The following is a 21,685-nucleotide window of genomic DNA, read 5'->3' as shown; positions in this document are numbered from 1 at the left end:
TTTAAGGTACATTTGATCTCTTCTAAGGAAAATATTTCTGAGAAGACTTCCCCTCTCTCCCTCAACTTCTGAGTATGAAAAATTTTCAACATGGAAAAGTTGAAAGGATAGTACAATAAACACCCGTACAGCCACCACCTAGATTCAACAATTGTTAACATTTTGCCATGCTTGCTTTAACACTCTTTATGTATTGATATATATTAGATAAAACCATATTGCTGGTTTTGTGGGTCAAAGACAGATTTTGGCAATCCTCCCTCTCCCCACCACGCTACTACATTATTTTAAAGTAAATTTCAGGCATCATGATATTTCATCCCTAAAAATGTAAGTATGTATTTCCGAAGAACAAGGAGATTCTCCTATATAATCACAACACCATGATCACACCTAAGGAAAATTGACAATAATTCTTCTTATCATCAAAAATTTAATCTCTATTCAAATTTCCCAATTTGTTTCAAGAATTTTTTTAGTAGCAGCTTCCCTGCTCCTCCCAACCAGGATTCAGTCAATGTTATATGTTGCATTTGGTTCTAGATCCCTAGTCTTTTAAGTCTGGAATAGCCTCTCCATATTTTTTTCAAATGACATTGGGTTTTTCAAGTCAGAGCAGTTGTCTTGTAGAAGGGCCCACATTCTGAATTTGGTTGTTTCTTTATGTTGTCTTCTAACATCTTCTAGTCCCTCTATTTCCTGTAAACTGTGAAGGCTTGATTGGATTCAGGTTAAACATTCTTGGCAAGAAGATTTCACTAGTGATCTTGTGTATTGTATTGCTTCACATCAAGAAACAGAATATCAGGTTGCCCTACTATTACTGAATTTAAGAGTGATCCCTTTAAGAGTCAAGTCGGTGAGCAGAATTTTCTCCGCTATAAAGGTTTTGTTTTTCCTCTTTGCAGATGGTTAGTGTTTGTGGGTGACTCTTTGGTAGTGTGTGTGGATATCCTGTTCTTCATAACCTTCCACTTAATGGCTTTAGTTTACTTTGCTGATCCTTGCCTGAATCAGTTATTTATTGCCTTGGGGATGCAAAATGGTTTTCTAAGTATCTTTTCTTCTATTACTAGCTGACATTCTACAAAAAAAGAACTTTCCTTGTTTTTTTTCCCTTTCTCTTTTTAAAATATCATGATGGATTCGTGGATTTTTATTCATTTGATTCTTTACAATCACTTACGGTTATTGTTCTTTTTGATGCTCAACATGTCCCAAATTTGGCCAGTGGGAGGATACATTTCATTAAAAGGAGACTCTGGAATCAGCTCAGTCTCATAATTCATATATTTATTATGAGACGTACTGCATTAAAATGACTTTTTCATATGCTAAACTGCAATGCAACAAAAAATCCCTTATCTATCCATTTTTTTATTCTGTCTTGGAAATGATCTCTTTTCCTATATTTTATATCCCTCTTAAGAAGGCTTTTAACTTTGAAACTATAGCAAATTATTTCTTCTATAAAACTGTATCTTATCTTTATCTTATAAGACTTTTTTTTCAACAAGACATCTTTTTTTTAACAAGACATCTCAGACAATTTTTGAAAATGTAGAGTTGCTAGTCTTTTCATATTCATATGTTTTTATATGCAATCATTCTTCTTTGACTAGAATTTCTTTGGTTACCTGATTAAATCTAAGCCAAGCACAAACAAGGGGATGATCTCTCCATGTTTTCTAATGGTGTGATCCAATCTCTTTGGGGGCAAGTTATAAAGTTTATTGTGTAAGGCAACTGGGACCTGCAGTCCTTGAATCATGTCTAAGTTGTTCTCAATAAGCATTATTCTCAGAAGGGGACGCTTCCTGAAAAACAGCTTCTGAATAATTACATGTTAGGTGACAGAATGCCAAAGGAAGAGAAGCATGAAAAACAGGATTTTTCAAAGAACTTTGGGTTTGTCCACCTCTGTCTATTGCTTGACTTCCCTGTAGCTAGCAGTTGTACCACACTTGGAAAATTGGGTTTTGTCCATTATTTTCAATGACAAAATACCTGCTATTGTTGTTTCAAACAAAATGGCTCTTTAAAATATTTTCCTTTATTTAAATAAATTACAAATACTCATTGTCAGAAAAGAAAAAGATATCAGATATATACACAGGTGTTTACACTCTTCTCTGTCAATCCTCCTCAAATCCTACTCTTCAGTAACGTTGGTGTATATATTTCCATACTCTGTTATATGCACAAATATATAACCTTTATATTTTTTCTTCAAAACCAAGTCTCAGTTTATACGTATCATTCTGTAACTTGCTTCCTTCATTTCGTGAATATAATTCTCTCTTGTAATGGGGTTCCAAGTATGTCCTTGGAAAATAGGCACCAGAGGAAAAAGGCATCAGATTTTATGGGGCTACTTTTTTGCTCTGCTTAGAAAAATTCTAATATTTAGCAACAAAAGTGTTACCTGAGTGCTATACTTTTGCACGCATATTGCCTTTCCAGTTTTCTCATGTATTTTGTTATTTTGTATTGTGAGGTCACTTCAGTGGGGTATTATCGCGGGAATCCTGTGAGGCTTGATTAAGGCTTTTGCCATACCGAGGAGCTTTGTCTTTTTTTCTGTCAGGTGCCTCAGAGACATTTCCAGGCTGGACCACTTTTAAGTTCATTTCTCTGCTTTGAGGTTACCTGACTACAGAGGTAGTATAAATTCAAATCCTAAATCCACATGGAAGTTACATGTTCTCAGAGGAGACCTTTCCCAAGGTGGAAGAGCTTCCTTATTTTCGTCCTGGGCCAAGAAGTGGATTTCTTTTTTTTGGACCAGCCCTTCACTGAGGCTATAGTGCTTCTGTGCCTGTAGGAATATGGGGAGGTCTCAGTCCCAAATCCCACCCTCGGAGAGCCAAGTCCTTGTCCTTGTGTGCCTTGCTTTAGGGACCAGAAACTTCTCCCTCTACTCTCCAAAAAGGTAGACCAAACTTGGGTTCATTTCTAGTGAAGTCAAATACGCTTAGCGAGGATGTTTGTTAATAGTTTACCCATCATTTCCAAGTGTTTTACAGTGAAACGATTAGGTTGTCTATCCATCAAAAGGCTGGAAACAGAAACCATAACGCTACCCGTTGCCTTTGCCAATAAGTTAGATTCTCCTTTCCCCCTCTTATTTTTGGTACAATATTATTGAGGTACAACTGAAGTATGATAAAATGCACATACTTGAACTTCACAGTTGGATCAGTTTTGATATATACCCGTGTAATCACCACAATCAATAATAACGAACATTTCCATCATTCTCAAAACTTTCCTTGAGATCTTTGTACTCCATCTCTGGCTCCACCCCTTTCCCCAGAAAATCACTGATCTGCTTTGTCACTATAGATTACTATGTATTTTATAGAATTCTATATAAATGGAATTAAACAGTGTGTACTCTTTTTTGCCTGAATTTTTCATTCTGCATAATGATTTTTAGGTTTGTCTGTGTTGCTTCATGTCTCAATAGTTCGTTCCTTTTTTATTGCTGAGTTGTATTCTTCTGTACAGATAAATAATGATTTGTTTATCCCATTTACTTGTTGATGGACATTTGGGTTATTTCCAGTTTGGGGCTATTACAAATAAAACTGAAGAACATTCATGCACAGGTCTTTGTGTGGACAGATGTCTTTGTTTCCCTTGGGTAAATGGAATGCGTTGGTCTTATGGTAGGCGTATGTTTAACTGCAAAGATATATTCCAAACGGGTTGTACTATTTTACATTTTTACAAGTAACATATGAGAGTTTTGGTTGCTCCATATCCTATCATTTGGCATGCTCCGTCTTTTTAGTCTTAGCCAATTTAATGGATGTATAATGGTATCCTGTTGTGGTTTTAATTTGAATTTCCTTGATGACTAATGATGTTGAACATCTTTTCATGTGCTTATTGACCATCTGTCCATCTTCTTTGGTGAAGTACCCGTTCACATAGTTTGTGCATGGGTTGTTGGGCTTCTTCTTATTACGTTGTAAGAGTTTTTTTTTTTAATTTCATGTAAAAGTCCTCCGGTATATATTGTGAGTATTTTCTCCTAGTCTGTAGCTTGCCTTTTCACTTTCTTAATGGTGCCTTATGAAGAACAAGCATTTTTCATTTTGATCAAGTCCAGTTTTCTATTTTTTCATTTACAGTTTGTGATTTTGGTGTCCCATCTAAGAAACCTTTGCCTAATCCAAGGTTGCAGAGATCTCCTATGCTTTCTTCTAGAAGTATTATGGCTTTAGGTTTACATGTAGGTCAATGACCTATTTTGAGGTAATTTTGGGGTATGATGAGAAGTAAGGACAGATGTTCAATTTTTCCAAACAGATATTCAGTTGGTCTAGCACTATTCACTGAAATGACTTTCACTTCTGAATTAGCACCTTTGTAAAAAAAAAAAAAGAAAAAAATTGAAATATATATATATTTCTTGATTCTATTCCTCTTTTTTAATAAATTTATTTATTTATTGGCTGTATTGGGTCTTCGTTGCTGTGCACAGGCTTCCTCTAGTTGTGGCGAGCGGGAGCTACTCTTCGTTGCGGTGTGCGAGCTTCTCATTGCGGTGGCTTCTCTTGTTGCGGAGCATGGGCTCTAGGTGTGTGGGCTTCAGTAGTTGTGGCTCGCGGGCTTCAGTAGTTGTGGCAGTCAGGCTCAGTAGTTGTGGCTCACAGGCTGTAGAGCGCAGGCTCAATAGTTGTGCACGGGCTTAGTTGCTCTGCAGCATGTGGGATCTTCCCGGACCAGGGCTTGAAGCCATGTCCCCTGCATTGGCAGGCAGATTCTTAACCACTGCGCCACCAGGGAAGCCCCAGCACTGCACCACCAGGGAAGCCCCTCTGGATTCTATTCTTTTTCATTTATCTATATGCCTATTTTTTCACCAATACCAACTGCCTTGATTTTTGTAGCTTTACAGTAATTATTGAAATCAGACAGGGCAAGTCCTCCAACTTTGCTTTCTCACTCTCCTTCTTCTTAACTCCTTTGATTATTCTTGATCCTCTGCATTATCATGTAAATTTTCGAATCAGCTTATCAATTTCTACAAAACAACAAAACAAAACAAAACCCTGCTAAGCTTTTATTTGTATCACATGGAGTATAGTTCACTATAGAGATACTGCCATCTTAAAAATAATGAGTCTTTCAATCCATGAGTATGCCATATCTTTCCATTTATTTAGGTATTCTTTAATTTTCTTCAGCAATGTTTTATAGTTTTTAGTGTAAAGGTCTTGGTCATTTTTTGTTAGATTTATTCTATGTATTTTTTGATTTTTGGTGATACTCTAAGTAGAACTTTTGAAAATCTTACTTTCTAGTTGTCTGCTAGTGGTATATAAGAATACAGTTGATATGATATTGTATATTAACATTAAACTCTGCTAATTTCATTTATTAGTTTTAGTAATTGTTTTGTAGAATTCCAATCCTAGAGTTTTTGATATTGTCCTAAAGATCTGGAAACCATTTTTCCAATATTTTCTCTCTTCAGTTTAGATAATTTCTATTGCTCTATCTTCGCTTTCCTTTGCTATCTATGTTCTACTATTGAGCCCATCTAGTGAGTTTAAAAAAAATTTTCAGATATTATATTTTTCAGTCTTAAGGTTTCCAGCTGGATTTTTTTTGTTTGCTTATTTTTGTTCTGGGCGGTGTGTGTGTGTATAGTTTCTGTTTCTCTACTGAGAATTTCTATCTGTTCATTCACTTCAAATGTGTTTTCCTCATGAAGCATAGTTATAGTAGCTGCTTTAAGTCTTTGTTTGTTTCAACATGTAGGTCATCTTGAGTTTGGCATCTGTTGATTGTTTTTCCCTTGAGAACGGGTCACATTTTCCTGTTTCCTTGGTTGTCAGGTAATTTCAGATTGTATCCTGAACATATCAATGTAATACTGCATATGTTCTGAGTCCTTTCATAATCCTCAGGAGAACGTTGATGTTTTTGCTTTAGCAGGCTATCAACCCGGTTAGGCTCTGACCCTAAGTTCTTCTCACCTTTGTGGGCAGTGGTTTAACTCTGAGTTCAATCATATAAGCCTTTGTTGTACTGCTTTGGGTCTGTCCTGTACCTGCATAGTTCAGGGGTTAGTCTGACACTTAGGTAGGTGGTTCATATCTCATTTAAACTCTCAACGTCTTTGCTGTGTTGGTTTGAGTCTGTACCTTGCATGCTTGGCTCAGATGTTAGATTGAACCAAGGATTCATACACAGAATCAGGGGACCTCTTTCTCCAGTTTTTTCCCCTCTGGGATTTCTCCCACTCACTCCACCCCACAGAGTGATCATTTCCTTGTTCCTCTGGCTAGAAAGACATGTTTGCTATTGGAATTTTAGCTGCCTGTGGCATGCACTGCTTTGAAACTGGGATCTGTTCTTAGGATAAAGCTGCAGGAGAAAAGAAAAAAATGGAAAACACAACCATCCCCCCAAATCCATCTGCTTTTGTTTACTTTCACAGTCCTCAGGTAGTCTTTTCTCCGCATATTTTTGTCAGAGTTTTTAGCTGTAATTAGTAGGAGGAATAGGCTGCCATGGCAGATCCAGAATCCACTGACCCATTTATTTTTAATATGGATAGAATTCAAAGATGCAGCAGAGTCCTGAAGGAAAGCCAATCATGTGCTTCCCCAGAATTCCCCACCCCACTCTGAAAAACACACAAGGCTCTCTGTGTTCTGGTTTTTAAATCTCATAAAACAGTAAGAGTTATTAAAAGCAAGGAAATCCTTTATCAATGTGCAAGAAGGGGTATTTAGCATTGGTCCAGTCAATTTTATTTTAATTTTTTCTAGGTGTAGACCTTTCATTTGGAGGAGAGAGGGGAGCTATATAATTATTTATTTCTTTGATTCTTTCTTTTGGGGCTAAGAACAAAGGATAACATTCTCTCTACATAGGTATACTGCTTGAAAGATAGTATAAAAGTGCCTTTTATTTCCTTGAGGGTCATTTTGTTTAGTTTCAGACCTGTCATTTTAAATTATTTACCTGATCATCATATCTGACTATAATATAAATACAGTATATAATTACACTTTTGAAAATGGTTATTTACTCGTTGGCCCACAGTGGTTTTTTGGAGCTGCTACAACCTACCTGTGAAATATAAGGAGTAGCAGCATGAAGCCCAGAGCTGATTCAGAGAATTATTTTAATTTGAGGACCGTTGCCCAGATAAATAACAGCTGCTTTGGAATCATTACAGCTGAAGTGGTCAATGAATAATTTACCTTTATTTTTAACTATAACAGATGAATATTTCAAGGTTATCAAAATATTAAAAAATGTCTTAAATATCACTAGTTCATCTAGCTGTTATATTTTAAAGGGAATGCTATACACAGATACTAGGATGTAGAGGTGCAGCCTGGAGAATTTTGTTGGGAGAGTGTGACTAATGATGGGTAACATCAAAATGATCAGAGTATGAACCTGGTTTTGGTAAATAACCCTAAAATCTATTTATTTATCAAAAAATTATGCAAAATGTGTTAAAGCTCTGAACTGGCAAACTTGGGCAGGTAATCTTGCAAAAGCAACTTTTTCCCATGAGATTTTCTTTTTAAATTTATGTTCTTTACTTAAGAGGATGCTTCCCACACTTCTGGCTTTCTATCGGTCTGACATTTTATTCTGAATATTGTACATAGCCAGAACCAGGAAAGGCAGAGGTCTATTTTTAAAACAGAAGCGAGCTTTTCTTAAAATTGAAAATATTCTTTTATTATTACAAACACAGTGTATGTGTATTATAGAAAATTTTTAAAATACAAATAAGGGAACTTCCCTGGCAGTCCAGTCCACCCTGTGCTCCCAATGCAGGGGGCGAGGGATGGATCCTTGGTCTGGGAACTAAGATTCCACATGCCGTGCGGCATGGCCTAAAAAATAAAAAATAATACAAATAAGCAAAAAATAAGAATATAAAATACTATTTTTATTATCCAGAGATGATTCCTGCCAACCCATCATTGTATATCCTTTTGGATCCCCTTCTAATTATGCTTATATATATTTTTGTCCCTATAATGAGATTGTACCTTACTTGCTATTTTGCCACTTGATTTTTAAAGTCAAGGATCTCCACCTTTCCATGTACAGTAAATGCATTTTCATCTTATCTATTACCTAGTTCACATTCATATTTCCCCAACTGTTTAGAGGAACTTAAAAAAAATGTTTTAATTAAATTCAAAATCAACCTAAGATTACTAAGGATGTTATTCTAAATATTTGCCTGAATTGATTGGGTTCAGAGAATTCATGGGAGGTCTTTGGCAGGCCTGATAGTTGGTATTGATATTCATGTGGTCAGTTGGCATATGTATTAATTGATTCTTATCATAGCTCTAGAATTTCCAAATCCAAAGATCAACTTGTGCTCTGGTGAAATGAGGAACTAAAATGACTCCCATTCCGTCAAGAAGTTCCTAATAAAAATGAGAAAATATATAATGGGAGAAGTATAATAGTACTCATATTTGTACCATTTCCCTTTCTTTTGTATTGCTTTATGTGATGCGTGTGTAAGGTTTACCTTGGGAGCAAGTGAGAACCTTTGGAAAGGACCCAGGTAATTGCTGACCATTAGAGTGTATCCCATAAACAAGGTTTTTGAGTTTTGTCCCCTAAATGATATCCCATGTCAGGAAAGAGTTACAGTTATTCCCAAAGAGCCAAAAGTAGTCCAAGGAAGGAACATTCTTTCTCTGGAATCTCATCAGTTGATATTTAGAGGAAAGGATTTAGGAGGCTGAAAATATGGCTCGCTGCCTAAGACACACGTATTTTATTCTTAAGAAACAAATTTCTGGAAGAGTAGCACTATAACATTTAGATAAATGTGCCTAATTTTCTTTTTGTCCTCATATCCAAGTTTTTAAACATAAAAGTTTAAAACCTGCACATTAAATAAAATTTAACAAATAGAGAAAAAAGGCAAATCATCATTACCTTCCTACTCAATTATTAGCATTTTGATATGGTTCCTCCAAATATTTTTCCTATGCATATGCCATAGCTGCTATCATATACGTGTATACATATGTATATACACATATACTTATATATAAGTACATACCATGAATATATATGTGTAAGTATATATATATAGTTTCATATACATATAGTAAGTACTTAGATATATTTTTAATATATGCATATGAATATATACATATACATGATGTATACTATACGTACATAAACGTATATACTTAGCAATAGTTGAGCATTTTTCTCTGATTACTATAGTCTTTCTAATCAGCATTTGGTAATGGTTACATAGTATCTTATTCTGGTATTCAATAATTTATTTAGCCCTTCCACTCATGATGGAAGTATATTTTGTTCCTATTCAGGACCCAGCGTTTCCTGGCCCACCCACCAACTGCGCCTGAGATGCTCTGTGGAGGGTTCTTCCTCCCGTTCCCCTCCCGATCTCAGGGCATCGCTCCAAGATCCACATTCTAGAATGTTCCCTCAAGGAGCCTGATCTCAGGGGTCAAGCCTCGTTTTGGCTTTCTCGCTCTGCTCTACCCTGATGGACTTGATATTTTGAACTCTTCTTTCTTGTAAGTCTGCCTTGCCGGGAAGTTGGACTCAAGTTCTGCGTTCTTCTCTGCTTCTTCCCAGCCCCGTCTGCATCTTCCCAGATAGTCCCGGGTTTATAGCTCTCAGCCTGGGCCAGAGTGCTCGGCCTCAGCTCACCACTGGATGCGAGTCAGGGTGGCAGGGTAAGGTCACTGAATCTCTGGTTTGTGCCTATTATAAATGACTCTGGGAGAGCATTTTTTTCCATAAAATTTCCCCTCATACTTAGGATTATTTTCTTAGGATGGAATCCCAGAAATGGATTTACTGAATTTAAAATTATGGCTATTTTTAAAGCTGTTAATATTTATTGTCAACTGAATATAGCTAATATTTAATAACTGTTTCTGAGACATTATCTCACTTAATTCTCACACCAGTCTTATACATATCCCCATTATGGAGGCATAGAGGGGTATGTGTAACACCACAGTGCATTATTTTGAGCTATCATTGTGGCATCATCATTGTTTACTATAATTTAAAAGGCAACCATAGACTTTGTTAATGTGTTTACCTAATTTGGGGGGGTAGGTATGGCAACAGAAAAGGTTCGTTAAGTAATTTTATTTCTTTTAAAAAGCAGCTGTGATTTTTTTCTTGAGCATTATTTGTGCAAATATCCTCAGACATGAACACAAAATCTGCTTTAAACCAAAAGATAAACAGGAGGGCTCTTTGTTGACTTGTTCACCAAATATTTCAGCACCTACTAGATGCCTTGCTATGTGGAGGCTGAGCTAGAATGTAGGCTCCATGAGGGGACGACAGGAGAGGGACTCTGCCTGCTTTGGTCACTGCTGTATTTCCAGAGCCAAGATGTTCAGTGCCTGACACACAGTAGGTGCTCAGGAAATGTTTACAGAATGAATGAAAATACAGTCACTGTTTTTATCAGTTAGGATTTGGTTCATCAGTGAGTGAGAGAAACCCCAAAACAACAGTGGCTTAAACCAGATAGAAGTTTATTTCTTACATAAAATAAATCTAGAGAAAAGCAGTCCAGGCTGTTTAAGGAAGGTTCATAATATCAGGGCCCAGTTTACTTGTGTCTTCTTGCTCTGTATTCTTTGGCATGTGAGCTTTACTTCAGGGTCCCAACTCACTGCTTGAGCTCCAGCCATCACATCAACATTTCCAAGAAAAAGGAGAAAAGAAGAGCACGTTCCCTCTCTTTAAAGGCCCTTCCTGTAAATTTCACACAGCCCTTTTACTTGTGTCACACTGGCCAGAACTTAGTCACATTGTCAATTCTAGGGCAAGGAGGCTAGGGAATGTGGGCTTTGTTTTGGGTGGCTATGTGCCCCAGGTAAAATCAGGGGCTCTATTACTCTGGAAGAGTGAAAAAATGTATTGGGGGGACAACTAGCAGGATCTCTGGTGAACTTAAATCTTCTTAAGAGGTAAAGCTATGCGCACATTAAATTTTAATTTACCACATAAAGCTTTTATATTATTGAAACCAAACAAGTCGTACAAATGATAAGAAGCACAGAGAGACCAACTGAAAGAATGTAGTTAAGAATGGCATCATAGCTGAGGGGTGGGACTGGATACACAGAGGGTGGTGGGGAGAATTGGAAGCTAGTTCAAGGGCAGCAGATGTTTTATATTAAGTAGAGGTGGTAAAAATATAAAAATAAAATCATGATGGTGATGAATAAAATTCTATCTACTTTTGATCATCAAGAAAAGGTCATAGTAATACAGTTTCAAAATCAATATTTTATTTAAGGGGTACTTTTACTTCCTTTAAGCAAATCTTTAAAGCCATGTTACTTGGACTTCCCCCTTCAAGCCTCCTGTGGTTCTTCTGTGTTTAATCAGTGGTTCTCCAAGGCCGCAATTTTCTTTATAAGGCTCTTCTGTTCCTTTATGGGGCACAGAACACTCAAGGAATCCTTGTGGCCAGTGGAGATTTCTCCCAGAGTCAGGCACCGTAATCCTTTGCCCCCAACCCCCCAACCAGGCCCAGTTCAACAACTGCTGTCTCCTAGGTCCCCAATATAAAAAATGGAACAAAAAATTCCCCCATGTATTTACAGGCTGAATTTCCTTCTCTTAACTTGTTATTTTTTCCAAAAAATCACACATATAGTGCACATTCACCAAAGAATTAGAAAACAGGGGTGAGCAAAAAAGAAAAAAATAATCTGTAATTTCCACTCTTCAGAGTTGGCCACAGTTCATTTTTTTTAAAAAGTTGAAGGATAGTTGATTTACAATATTGTGTTAGTTTCAGGTGTACAACAAATGGATTCAGTTATATATATATATATATATTTCAGATTCTTTTCCATTGTAGGTTATTACAAGATACTGAATATAGTTCCCTGTGCTATATAGTAGGTCCTCGTTTATCTATTTTATATATAGAAGTGTGTATCTGTTAATCCCATACTCTCAATTTATCCCTCCCCACCCCTTTCCTTTTTGGTAGCCATAAGTTTCTTTTCTTTGTCTGTGGGTCTGTTTCTCTTTTATAAATAAATTCATTTTTATTATTTTTTAGATTCTATTTATACATGATATCTTTTAATATTTGTCTTTCTCCGCACAGTTCATATTTTGATGTTAAGCCCTAACAGACATTTTAACCCCTTTAAAAAATATATTCACATAAACATTTATTTTAAAAAAACTTGTCAGATTAATGTTTTATAATCTTCATTATTAAACTGAAAATTTAATAATCTAGTGTGGACTTTTTTTTGGTCAGTAGATGTGACTGCATCATCATTTCAAATGGCTGCCTAATATTTTATTGGGAGGATGTGGAAGGACCAATTTTTGGTGATCTGAAAAGCCTGTGTGCTGTGCTTCTTTTCATCAGGAATTTAGGAGAACTGCTAACTCACAGGACCTGAGGGGAAGCAGAAGGCTTGAAAGAAGGTCACCAGGAAAGGTTAGTCGCACAGTTGCCCAGGGCTGAGAGGCTGAACCTGATACCTGGACAACTGGTGTCTCCCGAAGGACGCTGTCTGGAGAGGTGGCTGTCATCGGGGATCAGTAACACCCGTAGCCTGGGGCTCCCCCAGGAAACGGCCTGGAGCCCAGGTGAGGGCCTCTTTGGAGGCAGATGGCCCTGGAGAAGTCACCTCAGGCCAGCTGGTGTTCAGAAAGCGCTCATCTGCCAGATGAGGACCTTGCCTTTTCTTCAACTGGTGTTAGAAAGCGTGCTGTGTAACTGGGTGTAGTTTTAGAACTTCTTTAGTTGCTACATCATTCCTGTTACCTCGCCCCTCATTCTGCAGTTGCTCAAATTCCGCTACCACTATCTGATGGCCATGGAAAGCAATTACTTCATGAGCTAGGTATGTGCGCGTAAGCCTTCCCGCTCAGGAGCCTTTTGAAATAAAACTCAGATTAGGTAACTGCTAGGGTAGGATAATCGTGTACATTTTTTAACAGTGACATAATGACTTTTCTCAGTTATTTCCTATTGTTTGAAGGGGATCATTGTCTCTCTGTGAAGCCATATCTGATATGGAGGCTGAAGTGAATTTCTGAGATACCGGTCCTTACCTCTGAATGGTAAGAGCCCACCTGCCTCCGTCTAATTGGCTTTGCACCATCAGGACACTGAATGGATGCTAGGCACTTGCAGGCTGCCCTGATGTTGTGCATTAAAGGTACATTTCTTATAATGTGAGAACTACATCTGATACAGATTCTGCTCCGTAAGAATAAACTTGTTCTTTTTTGAGGATAAATGACCTTGGGGATCACTGGCTTTTAAGTGTTATAAATTTTTATGACATTATGAAAGGAATGGGGGCTACAGTAAACCACTTAGTATTATATTACCATTTTCTGGATAATGGATTATGTATAATGTCCCAGCAAATGTGAGTAGACTCCAGAGAGGAGACTAGAAATGGAATAGGACTCAATATATGTACAACAAAATTGCACAAGAAAGTCCAGTTAGCTCTCCTCTGATATGACCAATTATTAAAATACAAAATACAGGGTAAATGCTCAGGAGCAGTGTTAATGATTGATGGGAAATTAAATGAAAATAAAACCTAACTAAGTTCTTAGAGGACCTTAAATCTGGAATTTGGAAAGGGTAAAAGTAGCCAGAATAGCAGAGACTCAGGCTAGATAACAAGCAGGAAACTGGGGAGAAAGTAGAGATTAAAACAGAAGAATTCAGAAGGGATGAATGCAGAGATGTGAACCTGAGGAAGAGAAAGAAGAAAGAAAGAAAGAAAAAGGAAGGGGGAGAGAAAGGAGGGAAGGAGGATGGGAGAGGAAGGAAGGAAGGAAGGAAGGAAAGAAAAAAGCAAGAAAGGAAGGAAGGGAAATAATGGCAAATATAATCTCTATCTGGAAATAAAAATATTTCATAATGCTAATAAACAAGGGGTTTTCAGCTAGGAGAGCAGGAGTTTGAAAAGAATTCACATATTAATAAGTAGGATTCTGCATATTAAAAAGATCATTTTTACCCTTTTTGATAAGGGGAAGTGGAAGGATAGTGAGAAAGATGCCTCATGTTGCTAGGGGATAATCTTTTTGGGTTTTTTTTTGCGGTATGCGGACCTCTCACTGTTGTGGCCTCTCCCGTTGCGGGGCACAGGCTCCGGACGTGCAGGCTCAGCGGCCATGGCTCACGGGCCCAGCCGCTCCACGGCATGTGGGATCTTCCCGGACCGGGGCACAAACCCGTGTGCCCTGCATAGGCAGGCGGACTCTCAACCACTGCGCCACCAGGGAAGCCCTAGGGGATAATCTTTTTGAGGTACGTTGCCTGGAGACTATTTTTCCTTGTAATAGTCATAGAGTTAAAATAAGTAGCTTTTTTTTTTTTAAGGGAAACTGAGGTCAGAGACAAAAGGAACCTTGTGATTTGGTAGCCAAGGCCATTGGCATTGGGCTGTGTGTCCATTGGGAGCTGGTGTTCAGAGAAACAAAATACCCTGAGAAACAGATGGGGAAACAGAGCCAGAGAACCATAAAACGCTTTGCTGGACATCACATTGCTGAAAGTTGACACAGCAAATTCCCTCATCATTTAGACAATGCTAAGAAGTTCAGTGCCTCTGGGGCAAGTCATGGATTGATTGGCAGGAGTCAGGTGAAAGGATGTTTCAGCGCTGTACATTTAGATACTGTCACTTTATGTCTGTCTCAGCCTCTGTTTCCACATCTGTGAAATGATGGTGTTGGAATAGATTGTTGTGACCCTAGTGAGTGTTGGAAAGGGGGCTAGGGCTGTGCAGTTGGGAAGGTTGAGTTGAGGGTTGTTATCTAAGATTATAGTGAATTGGTCTTCTAGGCAGGAGTCATGAGGCTTAAGTAGTGGTGGGTCAAATGTGGAAGAGCGAGTTTCTAGGACACAGTCTCCAGACAGGGTCAAATGGCCAAGCTTTGGCATTTTGCTGTTAAGGGCTTCTTTCTGTCTTGCTCTGTACCTGAGCCTTGTCAATCTTAAAGCAGCTATATTTGGGAGCAACTGTCAAACACAGATGTTGTATTTGTAAGAAAAAGTTTGTAAGTAGCAGAAAACAGTGGAGCCAACTAAGGAAAAAAAGGGAAGTGATTATTAGGAGACAGGGGTGCTTGGAACGTTAGTAACAGACTCAAAGCAAAGACTGGAAGGCTGTTGGGACTTTCCCTCTCTAGTCTTTGTTCCTCTCTGTGTCTCTGCTTGGTCTGTTAGGCATAACCTTATTCTCATCAGCACTGTCAGTGCACAGCTGGAATACGGTATCCTGGCCTGGACTTTACATCCTGAGGGGAGACATGAAGACTGTTCAAAGGAGAGACATAGGAATGATTAAAGAGCTAAAAAAATTTAGCCCTGAGGGGAGGTGCTAAAGGACTAGGGATAATTCATCAAGAAAAAGTCTGCTATTGGGCATAATGCAGTCGTAAGGATATGACAGATTATTAGTGGAAGAAGGTGGTGACCGATATTCTTTGTCTTCACTAAGGATAAACCAAGAGGGGATAGACTCCAATCACAGCAAAGAGGATTCAGGCTGGATGAATGATAGGGGGTGATGGCAGTGGAGACTGGAGGCGTCTTGACGGCTTTCAGGGGAAAGCTGAGACCTCTCCTGTAGCTGCTTTGAGAAACAGGTGATTCTTGTCTCTCTGGAATGATGTTTGTTCTGGCTTCAGGCTGTGTGATGACCTGGATGGGTTGGCCAGCCATTCTTAATCTGGGGGGCAGATATTTGGTTGGGTCAGAGAAGCACCGATCTTTTTCCGGCAAATCAGTGTCTGAAGGGACTTCTTACGCACGTTGGTGTTGTCTCAGGTTTACAATCATATTGTACCATTAAATAATCTTCTCCCTTGTGTTCATTAGTCTCAAGTTGACAAAGTGCATTTATGTTAGATTTGCAGGTTTGGGACATATTTGTTGCTGATTGTTTAGAAAAATGCATTTATGTTAGATTTGCAGGTTTGTCTAGCTGACAAAGTGCACTTATGTTAGATTTGCAGTTTGGGGACATATTTATCGCTGGTTATTTAGAAAATGATTAAATAATGTGGTGTCTAAGCTGCCTTTTGCCTTCAAAGCATCCAGTGGCTGTTTCACAGATATGAGCCTGAACTGCTTATTCATTTTGTTTTCAATCACATGATTTGATTTTTCAAATAAAAATAATATGTGTCCTTCAACTGCAAAAGAAAAATAATTACTGTTTTTTCCACTTAACTGCTTTAAACTCAACCGTTATCTCATTCAGGTACACGTGATCCAAGTAATTGAAAGCTGCTCGACTCACAGTGTGAGAGCAGAGGGCGGGTAACATTTTGTAATGAAATCCTTAAAACCAGCTGTAAACGTTGGCTGTTTTACATGTTACAAAAACCTCCAGATGATGGCAAAAAGTCAGTTGCAACTTTCGTTTATCAGGAAAATGGCTTCAGACGTTTCCCAGCTAAATGCACAGAAAAATTATAACAAGAGGAAGAGTGTTGTTATGGGTTTTTTAGTGCCTAGAAAATCATTAGAATAAAACTCACCCTCACATTTTGATTCCTTTCCCGGGTGCATTCAGCCCTCAATTGCAAGTCCCTCTCTAGGTTGGTGGTATCTCTGACCAGCTGGAAGTGGTTTCAGTGGTGAACAGGACTCTTTTCTAATAATACGAAGCTATCACAAAAAATAAGGCCTTGGAATAACAATAAACTATTTCTGTGTTTGATAATTCCACACAGAATTTGTATGCAGCACACATTTTGACAGTAATAGAGTGTTTTGCTTCCAGATGGATGTCAGTTTCGGTCACCCTATAATGCCTTCTCCCATATATTACCAACTTCCCCAAGATTATAGTCCCTAATGATAGAAATTTCATATCGATCTTAAGTTATTACGGCCCCAAATGTTATATTTAGTATGGTTTTGTTTTATTTCTCTGTCAAGTTCGGGTGCAATTACAAAGAACTGGGTTGAGAGATGTGCTAGCCTTCCGCAGCCCCCATCACTCAGGTGTGAGGTATCTTTGAAGAGAGTGCGGCCTGAGCCATAGCTGCTAACAGGGTCAGATGACAGGGGGCAGGGGAGGCTTACAGGCAGGGGCTGCTGCAGAGGGCTTGTGGGTGCAGTGGGAACCTAGGGTGTTGAGAGGTGGCTTCTCTTTGGGGTGGGGCAGGCAGTGAGAGGCCAGAGAAAGAGTCAAGGGCCTGGTGAGGCCGCCAGAGTGGAATTCAGACATTTTTTTGATGAATGACTAATATGGGTGTTGGAGACCTGGCTACCGCAGAAGCAACGTCCACCCGAAGGCCTTCACCCCAGTTTTCCCTGAAGTCCTTTTAGAAATGTTGCTGTTCTCATTGGACAGGGTGTTTCATCCTAATTCTCCCAGGCACTAGTCTTGAAACCATTAGGTTTCTCTTTTTTTTTTTTTCTTTTTTTAAATGATAACATTCTTTATCCCAGAGAGATGTTATTTCAGTAAATAGCCCAAGGCAAAGACTGAGTGCCCCTCCTCCATTGTCCAGCCCTGCAGCCCTTGGGTGCAAGGCCAGCCTCGATACTCTCCCTCCCCCTGATCGCGCTTAGGCTCTGCTTTCAGTTGCATGGGCATCCCACATCTAAGCGTAAGGGTCATTTTAAAGCAACACTGATTGGGTTATGAGTCCACATCCAGTGAGGGAAAAGCATACAGTTTCACTTAGACAAAGCTGGCTCACCACATTACACTGTAGATGGCATTTATTCCCCTAACCGGTTAAAAGTAGAACTCCCTAAGACGATTAATCTACTTTGTAGACATTTTGCAACAAATAGAAATAGGACTTTTCCTCAGAGAGTAGGCAGTGCCCAAGTCCCACCACTGAACTGTGCTGGGCTATTCCTGTCTCTTGTCAGCTCTGGGGGCTTTGAGCCCTTTGGGCACAGAGTGGGATAGGAATGGGGTGGGTGAGTGGAAGATGATTGGCAAAATCCTGAAGTAGATACGCTTAAGTTTAATCTCTTCCTGACGTCTGTTTTTAGATTTGCTAAAGATAGATGGCCGAGCTTTGAGCTTTGAGATCAGGAACGGTGGCGGAGAGGGCGTCTTGTTAAAAGGTGTTAGGGGGATGGGGTCAGACGGCTTCAGGAAAGCTAAGGATTTGTTCCTAAAGGTAAGGGCAGTGGACTTGGGGCCACGTGTGGGCAAGTGAGGACTGGACCAGCCAGCCCAGGGCAAAGCAAAATGAATTACCGAGGGTTGTGGGGATTGACCCCTGCTGCCTGACCGATTCTTACAACCGCAGGGCCTCTTGTTCTAAGTAGCTGACAGCATGTGCTCCTGATTTGGAGCTGGGGAGAAAGCGTTTGCCAGAAGAGGATCCAAGGAAAGTCTCTACCCCAGGCTCTGGAATAAGGAGAAGACAGCCTTGCTACCCTGTATAGTGACAGCTGAAAATCACAAGGGAGCCTTCTGTTTGGGTGTCATGACCTTTCCTGTCACATCTCCACATTCTGGCAGGCTGTTGGAGAGGAGATTTGTGTGACAGGCTCACCTTTCAACACGCCTCAACCACACCATTTAGATTGCAGGAGGGAAGAGGCAGGAGAGAGAAGAGAGCTGGCCCCTGTTTCCTAAACACTCTCTTCTTTCCATCAGGACCAGGTCACAGAGGTCACCTGTCATGTGGAAACATCCTGATGATAAGTGGAGGCCTCTCCCTAATCCCCTGAGTGTGGCGTTTGCCTGGGTTATTAAAGAAGGGATGTTTATCTCACCTGGGCTGTCACCCACACACACACATCCCAGCCCCTCTTCTAACCCCGTCAGCTAGGACACCCGCCTCAGTTAGAATCCAACACTCACAGTGGGGAACTCTTGATTTTTAATTATGCAGGAAACACTTTCTCTTCTCCCTCCCTTTAAAAACGGTAAATGACTTGAGAAGCAGACACAACTGTGTCTTTTCAGCATTGTGTAGGAGATTTGGAGGTAGAGATATGATGGACTGGATTTGAATTCACTTAGCTCTGACTAAAATAAATTGTCACGAAAATCATAAGGTTGTATATTTTCACAGTCAAGCCCATTTCGCTTTTGAAACTAGCTACTCTCTATAGGCTTTTTGTCAGCAACAGGGAAGAAATGGGATAACAATTATCAGATGAGAGGAATACCATTAAAAGTACTGACAAAGTCGATTTGCTTGGTTGAAATATTTGGTTAGGCTGCTGTTCTTGCTTTCCCTACAGCTGGAAGTGTGAGAAAACGGTTGGCCTCCGTGGCCACCGTTGCAATGACACTTACACGTACCTGTCATAGCAAACGCCGTGATGTTCCACAAGTACTTGAAAGTGACCTCTGTTCACATCACCAGACAAAATACATTTCTGAGTCATCTTCATAATGCCCAGATAAAAACAATAGACTTGCTCTGGGCAAAATTTTCCCAAAGATGATATATTTGTAATTACTTATATGCATAGACCGCCTCTGAAATAATACACAACAAACTGGTAACTTTGGATGATTGGCAGAGTGGGCTATTATTTAATCATGTTAACACTACCCATTAAAATATTACCTATTAAAATAAAAACAAAAAAAAATCCTTTTAAATATTTTCCTTTATTGAAATGTGGATACCATGCAGTTACTACACGTGGTTGACCCATTCACCTGCCCTGGCTTGAGTTGAAGACACATACAAAGATGTAGGCACAGGCATAAAAGGAGGAACAGAAAGCAAAATCTATCAGAACAATTGTCCCACCACATCTTCCTGGAAGGTCTATGACTGTACTTGGCTAGAGACTGCTAACTGATGTTAATTTTAACATGAATTTAAGACCAACCAGCATTTACTATTTATGTTATATATGTGCTGTCTTTAGTAGGACATTTAGAAATGTTGATAAAAGAAGTCACCCATAATCTCACTGCTCTGAGACCATTGTTGTTAACCTTTCAAAATATATCTGTATAGGCCCTTTTCTATGTTTGTCTATTTCCATATGTGACTGTGTCTGTGTGTCTGGGCATGTGTGGTGATGCCAACTCAATTCCCTCTAAGGGCCGGGCAGATAACATAAACACGTGAAATGAGAGAATGATGAGGCTATGCTAAACTGGAGAATTTACACCAAGCCTAAAGATACTCAGAGCTTTCAAAATGTGCTGCCAAATATAACAGTTTGCAGGTGGGATTTAGCTTGAGGGGCACTGGTTTGTTTCACGGGAGGCCACCAAGGTTATTATTTTCTTCTGTGTCCTTTCAGAGATATTCTGCGTGGGTATGTGTGTGTGCGTGTGTGCATTTTATAGGTTCACAAACACGTAAATGCATTCCTTCCCCCCTTTTTTTGTTGAGCAAGTGACAGCAGGTCCGTTGCAATTTTAACTCGAGACTCAAGTTGAACCTTTTGGCTGCACTATCATCCAGTCTGTATTATCACCTGTTACTTCTCTTCTGATCACCTCCTAGGTTTTTCTTGATCCTCTTCCCAGAGTGTAGGGGTTCAACCCTACTACAGTATATTTGCATTTCTTTTTTAGTGAAAAATCTCTTCACTTTAAACCTTAAACTGTATCAAGTTCCTTTTTATTTTCTTTCCCCTGCCTTATTAGTATTTCCATCCCCCATCGGTTGTGACTGTCTTCAGATTCTATTAGCATGTAGTTATGGATGCTGCAAGAATCCTAAGAGATGTTAAACAGCGGTAAGCCTGAGCTTGACCCTTGGGTCACTGTATTAGACTCAGCCACCTTCCCTAAATTGAATACTATGTCATCCATCATTGTATATTCTAAATGCTCTTGCCAACAGCTTTTAGCTGTAACGAGCTGCTTTCAGTATCTGCCATCTGCTACCAACGCTCATCTAACCATGTAACAAGTTTAATGAAGACTCCTCTTCCACTAATAAGATTATTAGGCATGATTCTGTTGACAGGGCACGCATTGGCAGCTTTTCTTGGGAGCTTTTTAAAAAATTGCTTGGCTGAATATAGTTTGTATAAAATAGCCCTTTCTTCCAAAGTGCTTCGAGGGAACAAAGTGAATAGAACTGAGTTCTAATCTTGATTGATGTACGATCTTGGTAGGCATTTCACTACTGAGCCTTGATTTCCTTGTTGATAAAACAGGGTTAATGATATCCATTCCAGTTATGTCATAGGATTATTGGAATAAAGTTACAAAACAAATGCAAAAGCAGCCTTATTAAATGCTGTATGCATTGATACTTTTGCACTCCGGGGCTGCTCCACAGTCAGTTGAGAAAATAAGATAGCAGTGGATTTACACTTAATGCTATCTTAAAATTGTCATTTCCCCCTGAACCTCCTTACTTTCCTTCAGTCTCCCCCCTAATACTCCTCATACAACAGGTGAATTTGACCTGAGGCTCTAGGCAGAGGCTTCCTCAGTGTCTCTCTTCTCTGACTCCGAAATCCTCACTTTCAGTCTTTCTTTCGTGACGGCACTGAAGATGGTAGGCTCAGCCCTTGATGCTGGTGCACCCCCCAGCCTGTGACCTGCATTCTCTCCCCTCCCTGACTTTGCTCTACCCTTCTAACGCATAATTTTTCTCCTTCTCTATCGGCCCCTTCTCCTTTCCCTCAAGTGTGCTTGTATTTTGTTTTCTAAAATCCTTCCCTTGGTGCAGCTGTTCCCTC

Source organism: Phocoena phocoena, chromosome 2, assembly GCF_963924675.1.
Source record: "Phocoena phocoena chromosome 2, mPhoPho1.1, whole genome shotgun sequence".
NCBI lineage: Eukaryota > Metazoa > Chordata > Mammalia > Artiodactyla > Phocoenidae > Phocoena > Phocoena phocoena.
Note: the sequence above shows the minus strand (reverse complement) of the source record.